Genomic DNA, 10084 nt, shown 5'->3' with positions numbered 1-10084 from the left:
CCTCTGCCTCCCGAGTGCTGGGATTAAAGGTGTGCACCACCATGCCTGACTCGATTTGTACTTTCTTATCTCTCCCTCTCTTTATGTTTTTTTTTTTTTTTTTAATTATTTTATTTTTTGAGACAGGATCTTCTTGTAGCCCCAGCTGGCCTGGAACGTACTATGTAGACCAGGCTGGCGTCAATCTGCCTGCCTCAATCTGCCTGCCTCTACCTCTGGAGTGTTGAGATTAAAGGTATGCAAGTCACGCCCAGCTATTTATTGGTTGATTGGTTTTTATTTTAATGTGAGTGTTTTGCCTGCATGAATAAGTGCACCTGAGCATGCAGTGCTCACACAAGCCAGAAGGCGCCAGATCCCCTGGAACTGGAATTACAGATAGTTGTTAGCCATCATGTGAATTCTGGGAGCCAAACTTGGGTCCCCTGCAAGAGCAGCCAGTGCTCTTAACCAATGAGCCATCTCTCCAGCCCCTCCCTTCCTTTATTTCTTATGATGCTAGCCAAGTGTTCTACCACTTTGCCTTACTACATGAATATTTTGTAAACAACACTTTTTGTAATAAAAATGTAGGTTTAAAATTTAAAAATAATTTAAAAATTATGTAGGTTGCATAATTATTATGAATCAGTTAAAAATTAAAATTAAGCCAGGTGTGGTGTGGTATAGCATGTCTGTAATCTCAGCATTTGGGAGGCAGAGACAGGTGAATCTCTTAAGGTTCAGGCCAGTCTGGTTTATATAGCAAGTCCTAGGCCAGTCAGAACTACAGGGTGAGATCCTGTCTTTAAAAAAAACAAAAATTAGGGACTGGAGAGATGGCTCAGCGGTTAAGAGCACTGACTACTCTTGCAGAGGACCCAGGTTCGATTCCCAGCACCCACATGGCAGCTATGAATCGTCCTTAACTCCAGTTCCAGGGGACTCCGACACCTTCTTCTGACCTCTGCAGCACTGCATGACACAGGTGCACCCACATACATGCAGGCAATACACTCATACACATAAAATAAATATAATAAATAAGGGGCTGGAGAGATGGCTCAGCAGTTAAGAACACTGGTTGTTCTTGCAGAAGACCGAGGTTCGAATCCCAGCACCCACATGGCAGCTAACAACTCTCCAGTCCCAGGGGATCTGACAGCCTCTTCTGACCTCTGCAGGCGTTGCACGCACAGGTGCACTTACCTACATGCAGGCAATACAGGCATGCACATAAAATAAAAAAATAATAAATAAAATTTTTTTAAAAATTAAAACAAAACAAAACAAAAATTAAAGCCAGCCTTGGCTACACAGCAAGTTTGAGGCCAGCCTCATACACAGGTCCCTGTCTCAAAATAAATAGACAAAAAATCAAGTAACGTTGAATTTAAATAAATGATTGGTTCTCAGGGTTGCAAGGGAAAACAATGTCAGTAAACTAGCACTGTTCTCTGGAACATAATATTCACCCAATGAACAGGTGTTTTTTGGGTGATCAAACCTAGATCCTGGTCCTTGCTAGGCAAGCACTTTACCAACCTGGGCTACACTCCCAGCTCTAGATTTTCTTTTAAATACCTTGCTCAGAGGTTCTCATTATGTGCTGGGCATATCACCCAGATTATCCCTCTCCAGCTATTGCCCTATTTTCTTTTCTTTCAAGTACCTTTCATCACCAGAAATGATCTGCTACGGTGCTTCTGTTGTTTTTAGCTGTCTGCACATGACTCAGTACTGGAACAGTGCCTGGCCTAGAGTTGGTGCTCAGTAATAAATGTGCTGAACAAAGAAAATGAAGGCGCAGATCATACCTAAATTAGGACTCTGTAGGGTAAGAAAGGAACTCACAGCTTCGTTGGGATGGGGGCAGCAGGCATCCAGGTAGTGGGCTGGACTGAGTATAGCAAAATTGCAGGCTTCCACACAGGTCCAGCAACAGTCTTGGGTCTCAGAGGCACCTTGCTTCCTGCAGGGGGAGCTACAGTCTGTGCAGCAGCCCTGGGCCTAAGAGATGATAAGGCTCGGGATCTGGGCCAGGAAGCAGGGAGGGGCAGAAAACTTTCCATGTTCTTTTCCAAGAGGAGCAAGAGAAGGGTTAACTGGGACAAGCAGGAAGACTGCTCTGGTCACAGAAAAACAGAAAGGAAAGATGCCAGGACTAAGTGGCAATGGCGTCTCAGAGCAGAAACCTGCAAGTGAGGGAGCGTACCAACCAACCAGGTTCCTCATCCCCAAAGCCCAACCTTTCTCCCCACCAGGCCGCTCACCAGCAGGAAACGCCTAGTGAGCAGCACTAGGCCCAGCAGCAACAAATAGATGCCCACAGCAATGAAGACGATGGCAGGGATGGGAAGCAGCAAGGGAGGGCTGCTGCCAGAAGCCGAAGCCACATTCCACGGGCTGGAGGAGGCCTGGGCAAGCACAGGAGAAAGAGGTGACCAAGAGGTAGGAAGCAGCTGCACAGGAACACCAAAAGAGACACAGGTCGGGGGCGGGGGAGTCTGTAGGGCAACCTTGATTCACCATCCTGCTGGTCATTCTAGAACCTTCTGAGAAGTATTGCTCCTCTTTGTAGAAGACTTCTCTACACAGATCTCTTGTACCTGACTGGTGTGACTACTTTTTCAACCCTCATTGCTGGCCCCTCCTTCAACTTGCCCCTTTCCACACCAGTTGCCATGTATCTCCATTAGTGGCTCCCAAGGGCTCAGGGACAAAGGACACCCCCCACCCTACTATAGGCCTGCCTACTTCGCTCTCCTCCCCCTCTATGCTTAGGTCACACGGATGTCTAAGCAGTTCCCGTCCTCTCCATCCTAGGCAGGTGCTACTTGCTGCTCTCTGGATTACTACTAAACCCTTTATCTTGCCAGGGATCCCCCAAACATGCCACCTCGGGAAAGTGTGTCCCCAGCACTCTCCCAGAGCTCTGCCCGAGCTGTAAGGGTCTATTGGGTAGAATATCCCTCCCCAGGCCGGGTTCACGGCGAGGCAAGGTGAGGCGAGCGGAGGGCGCTGACCGGGCCTGGACTCACGTCCATCGGACACGGCGGCGCGAGTCTGTCCAGAACTGCAGAAGAGAGGAGATCCCGGGCTCAGGGCTGAGAGCCGTTACACCAGGTGCCCAGGTTCCTCTTCCTTTGTTGGGAAACTGGGGCCCACGCTGATGGGGGTCTGGGGACTCGAGGGCGGCGCCTTCCCCGCTGGCTCCAGCAGGCCCGGGCCACGCCCTCCACGGACCCCTCATCCAGGCTCCCTCAACCCGCCGGTCCGCATCACCTGCACCCTCGAGGCCGCGGGCAGTTTACAGATTCCGCGCCGCGCTGGGTCCAAACAGTCCTGGCGCCAGCACCGCCCAGAAGTCTGGCACTGCTTCTTGCCGTTGCCATGGGGACCAGGAGCTGCGACTACGGCGGCCGCCGAGACTCAAACTCACTCTTCCCGCCTCACTCCACTGGCCTCAGTTTGCGACCACTTTGTTTATAATCTCGAAACTCCGTTTCCCGCCCAGACTCAACGGAAGTGCGAATTCCTGGTCGAATCTTCGTCAGATGCTGGGCGTCAGAAGGAGGCGTGCTGGGTCCTGGGGTGCTGCAAAGGGAGAACCAGAGTCAGTGAGCCTCCCTGTGTTCATTAGATCTTTTGCAGAGATACTGTGTTTAAAATCAACAACAAACAAACCCCACTTTTAACTGTATGGCGTTATCAATACGTTTTCAACCTGATCTCATTTCACCATTTTTTACTTTTTTTCTCCAGCTTTGGATCACTGTCAAAAGTGATTTTCTACCAACCACATCATATCTTTTTTGTTTGTTCCTTCGTTTATTTGTTTAGGGTTTTTTGAGATAGGGTCTTCCTGTAGCCCCAGCTGGCTATGTAGACCAGGCTGGCCTTGATCTCACAGAGATCCTGCTACTTCTGCCTCCTGAGTGCTGGGATCAAAGGCATGTGTCACCACTGGGTGCTCACATCAAATCTAGTTCCTTTTCCACTTTGAACCCCTCAAAAGCGTCCCAGTGACTCTAGGATGAAGCCCAAACCTGTAGCAGGCTGTTTCCATCTAATCTTTTCACATCTCCCAGAGGTGCCAAGCTCTGCTGTAGGCCTTGGAGCTCCAAGAAGGCAAATTTCCTGACCTTCTACTGACATTTTGCTGGAGGGCAGGCCCAGATAATACAAGTGTGGACAGATAAAATTTTATGTCCAATCAGTTCTTTGAATATGCCACATAAGATCTGCTGAAGGTCGCTAAGATTGCATGCATAGGGTCTCACAGCTCTTCAGCCTTGCAAATGCTGTTCCCTCTGCCTAGAACACCCTTACTTTCTCTTGATGCACTCCTGCCTCATCCCTCAACCCCATGCTCAGTTTTGCCCCCCCCCTCCCCCGTGAGGTCTTGCTGTCCCCTCAGGTTTAGGTTGCTGCTCTGAGCTTTGCATTCTGACTCCCAGATGGGTGCCACTCTTCAGCCCCATCACAGAGGTACTGAAATTCTCCATGTCTGCCTGACCCCTGAGTCAGACTGCAAGTGCTGGGCCTGCTCTGATTCAGCTCCATGGCCCAAGCTCTAGTTCTTGGCCTGGCTTTGGGACCTCCCAGAAAACAATCCACTGACTCAATTCTAGCTCTATCCACGAATGCAGTGTTGTCAATCAGCCGCCCTGTTCTTTTGCCTCCCAAGGTGCTCAGTTTCCCTCCTGACCTTTCTGGTTGTAAACATCTGGTTGCATGTGCATGAGCATGTGCACACACTCCTCCCATGAAGGCCTTGTGCTCCCTGCATAGTGGCTACATCCTGACATTTCCCTCAAACACAGTGCCACCATATACCTACTTCTGCTCCTTCTCATGATGTACCTTACCACAGCTGCTGCCCCCCAGCTTTCCATGAGGAAGCTGCAGAAATTGTCAGGGCTTTTGTCCTGGATCTTGAACCTCTCCTTTCCCTTTTCAGTCACATTTATAGGGTCCTTGCCACGCCCTATGTCACCTCTAGCCCTTTCAGAGAACTGGAGTTTAGCTACTTCCTAATGCCGCCATCATTGATTGAAAGCAGGGTCAGGTTGCTTCCTTGAGATTGTCTTTTTTTTTTCTGAGTCTCAAGGACCAGGCTGAGCACAGTTCCCATCTCTGCTACAGGAAGGCCTCCGGTGACACAAGTCTTGTCTATTTTCAGACTCTGCCAGAAGAGAGACTTGAGCTTTGGCAAGGGCCCAGGCACATCCATGGTCCACAGTGGCCAGTCTAATGGTATTCTGTCCTTACCAGTGGCTCCCCCCGTGTGTACGAGGGCTGACTGCACCAGGCCAACTAGTTGCTAGGCAAGGCAATAGGAGGGGGTAATGTATGTGCCTCACTTTGCCAAGGCCCCACTTCTTTTTTTTTTCTGTTAGAAATTACATTTCCTTTTAATTGAGTACTTCAGACCACATCCTTTCTTGGTTGCTGCTCTGGTAACAGCCAGGTCCCCACCTCTCCAGAATGTTCAGCTGACTACACTGAGCCCACATGAACATGGGCCCAAACCAAGGCCTTTGGAACAGTAGAACAATGCACACACAGTGGGAAGCAGGGAAACACTGACTTCATGGCAGCTATCACAACTCCCTCAGCCCGAAGTTCAAAGCTGAAGGTGTCAAATAGTGTCACAGAAGGTGTCGAACAGACCCAGGAAATTGAGAAAAAAAGGCCATACTCCCCACCATTGTAGGGTGAGTGAGAGATGGGAGATGCAGAGGTCACAGAAGAAGAACGAAGCCTGGGGAGGCTTGGGTGTGGGCATGGGGAGGGAGCCAGCTCTGATTTTGATTTATTTATTTTTATGTATATAAGTGTTTTACTTGCAAGTAGGTAGGTGCACCACATTCATGCAATGCCCGTGGAGGCCAGAAGAGGGCATAGGATCCCCTGGAATTGGAGTTAGGGATGATAGTCACCATGTGGGTGCTGGGAACTGAACCCTGGTCCTCTGTAAGAGTAGCCAGCATCCTTAACCACTGAGTCATCTCTTCAGCCCCCAGATCTAATTTTGATCTAATACTTTCAATTCTTCCATTGGCCCTCTGACAGTATCATCTCCTAGATATTAAGAAAAGGTTCCCAAGTTGGGCGTGGTGGCGCATGACTTTAGTCCCAGCACTTGGGAGGCAGAAGCAAGTGGATCTCTGTGAGTTTGATGCCAGCCTGGTCTACATAGCAAGTTCCCGGCCAGCTGAGGCTACAGGGAGACCCTGTCTCAAAAAAAGAAAGAAAAGGTTCCTGGGCTGGGGAGATGGCTCAACAGAATAAAGGTGCTTACCACTCAAGTCTAAAGACCTGTAAAGTCTAAAACCCATGTAAACCCATGTAAAGGTGGAAGAAGAGAACTGACTCCTTTGATCTTCACACACATGCTGCAGCATGAGTACACACACATTGCAGGCACACACACACATACACACACACACACACACACATGTCCTTTTGGAGACAGGGTCTCCCTATAGTCCCAGCTGGCCTAGAACTCACTATGTAGACCAGGCTGGCCTTGAACTCACAGATATCTGCCTGCCTCTGCCTTCTGAGTGCTGGGATTAAAGGCATGTGCCACCATGCCCGGCACCTCAGCCTTCTTAACATGAAAATGAAAGGCTTATACTTAAGTCATTACTGTGCAGGATTAAAGATGCTGCCCTCAGCCAGATGTGGTGGCTCACTCTGTGATCCTAGCATATGCAGGGCCTAGACAGGAGGATCCTAAGTCCAAAAACCATCCTTGATATTAAGACCCATCTCACAAGGATAGGCATGCAGGAGGCTTAATAGTAGAGCGCTTTCATAGCCTGAGCAAGGCTTCATTCCCTAGTCCCACAGAACAATCAGGCAACCACTACTAAAGGGTACAATGACCTGTCATAAGGAACTGTGCTCTCTGCTACCTCATTTACTCATCCCCAGCAGCCCTTTGTAGAGTTCTTGCTACTGTCCCATTTGTACATAAAAATTTTAAGGCTTGGGAGAGTCAGAGCACCTGCACAAAGATTCTTGGGTGGATAGTAGCAAAACCAGGATTCAGGCCCAGGCAATGCATGCATGACAGAGGCTCAGAAAGGTTCTGAAACCTAGCCAAGATCACACTGACAAGATACGCAAGAAAGGGCCTAGAATCCATGGGGCCTAGAATCCCATCCATCCATCTTCATCTCATCTGTTGTACACTGCAGCTTTTTCTGGTGTAAGGAGAAAAAGGGTAGGACCAGACTTGCTTGGCACTGTACTAACTCAGGACAGGTACAAACAAAAGAACTAAATAATAAATGTCCTGGCACCCTGACCAGACCTCTCCACAGAGTGCAGGTAGAGGGAATCCTACCCTTGTCTGGGTATCAGGTGGAAAACAGACACTGCAGGCTGCTCAGTGGTTTATTCACAGTCTCCAGGACATCACACCTGCTCCCTGCTGGCACAGGGCTGAGGCAGGCAGTGCCTAGGATGAGCCTGGGAGCCTGGGACAAGCGAGCCCAAAGCAACAGGAAATGCTAAACTCCAGGCCCAGGGGAACTTGCTGACAGGTCTGCAATGACAGAAAGCAGTGTGGGGGCAAGAGACTTATCTGGTGAGTCAGGCTGAGGGAGGGAGGGACAGAGGTTACCTGTGCTGAGTGAGCACTGCCCACACCATTCTTCCATAGGTGCCTTCAGTGGCTAGAAAGCTATCTGATTGCAGTCCCAGGCCAGGAGGGACTGGTGGTCTCTCCCTTCCTCCACAGGCATAGTCAGACTCTTTTGGAACACTTGAACTGCAGCAATGTGTGTGGAGGGCATCTCATCTTGGGTTTATTTTAGGTGGCATACCAGTTCAGTGAGCAAATACACACACACATACATGCACGTGCACACACATACACACAAACATGCACTCAAAGATACTAATGCCTATTCACATGCACTATTTCTTTTCCAGTTCCCTTTCCACATATTTTCTCCCTTTCTCCATTTTTCTTTGTTTCTTTCTTTCTTTTTTTTTGGAGACAGGGTCTCTCTGTAGCCCCAGCTGGCCTGGAACTCGCTATGTAGACCAGGTTGGACTCAAACTCACAAAGATCTGCCTACCTCTGCCTCTCCCAAGTTCTGGAATTAAAGGCATGCGCCACCACGCTGGGCCACTTTCTCCATTTTTCAAAAGGTTATTGTGTATGTGGTTTATGTACATGAATATAGGTACCACAGTGCAAGTGTGGAGGTCAGAGGACAACTATGTGAAGTGCATTCTCTCCTTCCAAGCACTCTTACCTGCTGAGCCAGCTCAGCTCTCAGCCTCCTCCTTTTTTTGGGGGGGGTGGTGCGCAGGAGATTGTTATGTAGCCCAGGCTGACCTTGAACATACTGTGGTCAGGTACTCTTGACTCAGCCTCCCAGTTGCTGAGATGCCTCCTTTCCAGGTGTAAGCCACCATGTCACACCCAGCCCTATCACAGTATCCCAGGATGAAGTCTCATCTTGCTGCCAGAAGCCCTTTAGCACCTAACGTTCCCACTTAGCTTTCTTTTCCTAATGGAGAGATGGCTCAGGAAGTATGGCAGCTGATACCATCTAGCTAGAGCAGTCTATCTTGTCACTTCTATTGTTGTTTGTTACTTGCCTATTTAGGAGTGATGCTGGAGGTCCATTTTCAACAGTTAAAACTTTGTTTTTAGAGGACAAGGTTACAGGCTGGGACTCTGGAATTCACACTGCTAGGTTCAAATCCCAGCTGTGTAGAGGGTTAGGAATTTAAGTCCAGTCTGGCCTGCAACTCATTGTAGACCAGGCTGGCCCAGATCTCACCTGCCTATGCTGGGAGGCTGGTGAGTGCCACCACACCTGGCCTAAGAGACCTCAGCTTTTTTGTTGTTGTTGTTGTCTTTTTTGAGACAGGGTCTCCTTGTAGCCCCAGCTGTCCTGGGAACTTACTATGTAGACCAGGCTGGCCTTGAACTCACAAAGATCCGCCTGCCTCTGCTTCCCAAGTGCTGGGATTAAAGGTGTTCACCACCATGCCCTGCTGAGACCTTGGCTTTTAATAAAACAAAACGAGCAATTCCAGCTGTTCCAGAACTACTTACTAACTACTTGGCCTTGAACCAGTCAAGCCACCTCTTCAGCTGCAGTCTTTCTCTTGGTTATTGTGAGGGTTACAGCAGTTTATATAGATAGTTTATATAGATGTTGGTGTCCAACATCCACTAAATATGCAAACATGTCTATTATTAAGCCAAATAGGACAAACAAAAAAATTACTCATGTTTGGGGAACACAAACATCTTGGGTCAGTTCCATCATTTCCACACATGGCGAAGCAAAGAAGCAGAGCTAGGAGGTAAGTTTCTCAGTTTCCAGTCTAGACATCAGCCATTTCAAGAACCAACGTAACCTCTCAGCTTCAACTTCCTGTTCTGTAAAATTATGTCTTTTTCTTTAAGACAGGGTCTCCCTGTAACCCTGGCTGACCTGGAACTTGCTATCATCTCAAACTAACAGACATCCACCTGCCTCTGCCTTCCAAGTGCTGGAATTAAAGGTATGTGCCACCATGCCCAGTTCTCTCAAGCATTCTTAACATTGCTCCCATCGGGGTAAACATTGCTTTTCATTGGCAAATATTTATTGTACATAGTGATGGGTTTCATAGACTTTTTCATGCAACGTATCATAGTTTTTTACCATATTTATCCTCTTATTGCCTCCCTTTCTTCCCTCCCCCTTTCCCCTGGCGTTTTTTTTTTTTTTTTTTTTTTAGTTCTTTTTTTAAAATTTATTATTTTTATTTTATGTGTATGTGTGCATTGCCTGCATGTAGGTAAGTGCACCAGTGTTGTGCAATGCCCCTGGAAGACAGAAGAGGCTGTCGAATCCCCTGGAACTAGAGTTATGGACAGTTGTTAGCTACCATGTGGGTGCTGGGATTTGAACCCAGGTCTTCTGCAAGAACAGTCAGTGTTCTTAACCACTAAGCCATCTCTCCAGCCCCCTTTAGTTCTTTTTTAAATTTAAATTTTATTTATTATTGTGTGGGCAAGGCACACATGCTGTGGTACGTGTCAGAGGAAAACTTTGTGGAGTTGGTTCTTTCTTTCCAC

General features: G+C 48.3%; 1 long non-coding RNA gene across 1 annotated transcript in view; it reads left to right on the top strand.

The window, feature by feature from the left end:
• Positions 1 to 2872, top strand: part of LOC115068575 — a 7876-nt gene extending 5004 nt beyond the window's left edge. Inside the window, exons 2-3 of the long non-coding RNA XR_003847920.1 lie at positions 2244 to 2430; positions 2529 to 2872. This is a non-coding gene — a long non-coding RNA (uncharacterized LOC115068575). The remainder of the gene's footprint in view (positions 1 to 2243; positions 2431 to 2528) is intronic.
• Positions 2873 to 10084: the final 7212 nt, after the last annotated feature.

The sequence above is a fragment of the Nannospalax galili genome, unplaced genomic scaffold (assembly GCF_000622305.1).
Source record: "Nannospalax galili isolate Female #2095 unplaced genomic scaffold, S.galili_v1.0 scaffold788, whole genome shotgun sequence".
Taxonomy (NCBI): domain Eukaryota; kingdom Metazoa; phylum Chordata; class Mammalia; order Rodentia; family Spalacidae; genus Nannospalax; species Nannospalax galili.
Note: the sequence above shows the minus strand (reverse complement) of the source record. Positions and strands in the feature narration are given on the sequence as shown.